This window comes from Myotis lucifugus, unplaced genomic scaffold (genome assembly GCF_000147115.1).
Source record: "Myotis lucifugus unplaced genomic scaffold, Myoluc2.0 scaffold_480, whole genome shotgun sequence".
Taxonomy (NCBI): domain Eukaryota; kingdom Metazoa; phylum Chordata; class Mammalia; order Chiroptera; family Vespertilionidae; genus Myotis; species Myotis lucifugus.
Window position 1 is genome coordinate 469,673 of NW_005871528.1, and position 3,549 is coordinate 473,221.

The window sequence follows — 3,549 nt, forward strand, 5'->3', positions numbered from 1 at the left end:
TTTCTCATCGCTCCCTTTTACTACCCAAGCAGCCCATGTTCCCGAAGTCCCGATTTTTTTTATGAAGCCACTCCTTTCTCTTCTGAACTTCAAAACAATTTATTCGGAATCAGAAAACTTAGTCACAAGCAAATTAGATGTCTGTATCTTATACATCAAGAAAAGGTTTAATTTTAAAAATTGGAACTCTTCAGGTTAAAGATGGTAGGTTACACACATGTATTAATAAAATGGCAGTAAGAAGGTTTTTCAAATGCCACAAACCTACAAGAACAATGAGAAGGGAGAGAAGATCATTAGGGAAAAACATTTGAAAGGCAGACACTAGCCCTAGCCCTAGCCGGTGTTTCTCAGTGGTCACAGCATTGCCCTGCGAACTGGTACGATTCTTGGTCAAGGGCATGTACCTGGGTTGCAGATTTGATCCCCGTGCGGGAGGCAACCAATTGATGTGTCTCTCTCACATCAATGTTTCTCTCTCTTTCTCTCTGTCTAAAAATCAATGGAAAAAATATCGTTAGTTGAGGATTAACAACAACAACAACAAAAAGACAGGTGGTAACGGACACGTGGTAAGCGATTTGCTGGAACTGAGAAAGGGGGACCTTGAGCTGGCAGTGGGAAAAACGAGAAGTCAACAGATTTTCCTCGCAGAAGCCACAGACACAGAAGTTAGCACCTTCGGGCAGGAGACTGGCAGAGCCGTCTCTAGAGAATCTGGCCAACCTAAGAACCAACCTGAATCAGGCCCTTTGGGGATCTGTGTGAGGCTTATTATGAAAAGCTGGGGTTCCCCATAACTTCCTATTCCCTCAGCTCTGTGACTTCCTGGAGAACCACTTCCCGGAGGAGGATGTGGCCAGCGGGGTCTCCCTGCGTGACTGCACAGCACAGGCCTCCCACCGTGCAGAGCTCGGTCAGCGTGTAAGGGCCCAGCTGAGGTGTGAGCAGACGCCCACGCTGTTCCAGGTATTTGAGGAAAACATCTACTATCGAAAAGACAGCGGCCAGGTGCATGAGTAAATAATGAAATAATAGCATATTATTCTGCCTTAAAAAGGAAAGAAATTTACACTGGCCAGCATGGCTCAGTGGTTAGAGCATCGGCCCATGGACCAAAGGGTTGCAGGTTCGATTCCTGGCCCAGGTCAGGGCACCTGTGGGAGGCAACCAATCAATATGCCTCTTTCACATCAATGCTTCTCTCTCCCCCTCTCTCTCCCTTCTTCCTTCCTTCCCTCCCTCCCTTCCACTGTCTCTAAAAACCAACAGAAAAAAATATCCTTGCATGAGGATTAACAAAAAAAAGGGGGGGGGGAAGAAATCCTGATATAATCCCAAAATATAGATGACTCTTGAGGACATTGTGCTAAGAGAAGTTAGTCACAAAAAGACAACTACTGTATGATTCCACTTATATGAGGGACCTAGAAAAGTCGAATTCATAGAGACAGACGGGAGAATGGTGGTTGTCGGGGGCTGGGGGACAGGGTTGGGAGCTGTTGTTTACTGGGCGCAGAGTTTCGGTTTGGGAAGATGAAAGGGGTTCTGGAGGTGGTTACACAACATGTGAATATGCTTAACACTGAACTGTACACTTAGAAATGGACGGCGGTAACTGTGATGCCGTCCGTTTTTATAAAGTCCTGCTAAGCTGGCAGAACTCAATGGGTGGCTTAGAGGTTTATACCTGGGAGAAAACTACAAAGAAAGTCAAGAAGATGGTGACCACGGCAGTCAAAATGGTCGTGACCTCGGAGCAGGGACCAGCCTGGGATGGGGGTTGGGCTCTGGGCAGCTGGCCATCTTTCATTTCTTGACCGAGGTGATAGTTCTTTTCATACACATTCTACAGTAAAAGAGGAAAAACACTTAGGGGATGTCTTTGCAGATTGATGGGGCCCAACACAGTGGATGAAATGGGTCCAGACCAAGACTTTTATTTTATTTTATTTTTTAAATATATTTTATTAATTTTTTACAGAGAGGAAGGGAGAGAGATAGAGAGTTAGAAACATCGATGAGAGAGAAACATCGATCAGCTGCCTCCTGCACACCTCCTACTGGGGATGTGCCCGCAACCCAGGTACATGCCCTTGACGGGAATCGAACCTGGGACCTTTCAGTCCGCAGGCTGACGCTCTATCCACTGAGCCAAACCGGTTTCGGCCAGACCAAGACTTTTAGAGCACGGGGGCCAGGGAAGAGCCCGCCTGCTCCCAGAGACGAGAGGTTTTCTGACCGTCGTAAACCAGCATGGAACTGGGTTCCCAGTGCTGACAACGGGAGCCGGAGGGGACAGCTGTGCATTCAAAATACCGAGGACAAGTGACTTTCCATCTTGATTCTCTATCCAACGATAAAGTGTGAAAGTAAAATAGACATTTTTCCACTAGCAAAGTCTCAAAGATGTACCCTTACCTATCAAGGTTCTAGAGAATATACCAACCAAAGCCAGGGCTAAAGCAAGAAAGACACAGAATCCAGGAAACTAGGGATCGACTCAAGAAAGAGGTGAACTGCCCGTGGCAGTCCCCGGATCTGGCTCTTGTTTCAACAGCGTTTGCATGGAACAGACACAGGGGCACCCCTTCTTCCCGCTTCTGACCCCCTCCAACCTCTTTTCCAGTCACCACCTCCAGACCCACCTCAAACATCCTCAGCCTCCAAGACCAGCCAACACCGTTTTTGACCTTAATTCACTGCTGAACAGCCATGAGCTCCCAAACTCACCAGAATTGTTCCTCCGAGGTGGAGGCTGCCGGCCACAGCCTAGTCCCCCTGCATCTGTGACTGCCTGCACCTGCCTCTCTCTGGGCTTCCATTCCAACCGAGACAATGTGGCTCTGGAGGGCGGGGGCCACTTCTTCGCGAGTTGGCCGAGGAGAAGCACAAGGGCACCCAGTGTCTCTTAAAGATGCAAAACCAGCGCAGTGGCCGCACTCTCTTCCAGGCCCTGCTGAAGCCTTCCCAGGGCGCCATGGAAGCCGCCACGGCCATGGAGAAGAGCCAACCGGAGCCAGGCCCTTGGGGGATCTGTGTGAGGCTTATTATGAAAAGCTGGGGTCCCCATAATTTCCTATGCCCTCAGCTCTGTGACTTCCTGGAGAACCACTTCCTGGAGGAGGATGTGAAAGCACCTGACTCACCTCCGCAGGCTGACGGCCCCCAGCACCACTAGGAGCCTCTGGAGCCGAGGCCTTTGAGGGCCCCTCTGCACCCCCCTGGTGTCTGCCTTCCGCCTGAGCCTCTCCCGGAAACCACTGGGCATCCTTTTAACCCGGGAGCCCTCTCCCCAGCATTGGGACCAAATGGAAACAACAAAGCTTTTTGCAGCAAAAAGAAGGAAGGAAGTGATGAAGGGATGAGGGGGAGGGAGGGAGGGATGAGAGGAGGGAGGGAGAGATGAAGGGGAGGGAAGGAAAGGGAGGGAAGGGAAGGGAGGGAGGGATTGGAGGGATTGAAGGGGAAGGGGATGGAAGGGATTGAGGGGAGGGAGGGAAGGGATTAAGGGGAGGGAAGGGAAGAATTGTGGGGAGGGAAGGAAGG

General features: G+C 50.1%; 1 long non-coding RNA gene across 1 annotated transcript; it reads right to left on the reverse strand.

Annotated features, from left to right (window-relative positions):
* Positions 1–182: 182 nt before the first annotated feature.
* On the reverse strand, positions 183–2,867 carry LOC106694473. Its single transcript, XR_002826417.1, has 3 exons — positions 2,243–2,867; positions 1,691–1,849; positions 183–264 (listed from the first exon to the last, which is right to left on the reverse strand). It is a non-coding gene; the product is annotated as an uncharacterized LOC106694473 (long non-coding RNA).
* Positions 2,868–3,549: the final 682 nt, after the last annotated feature.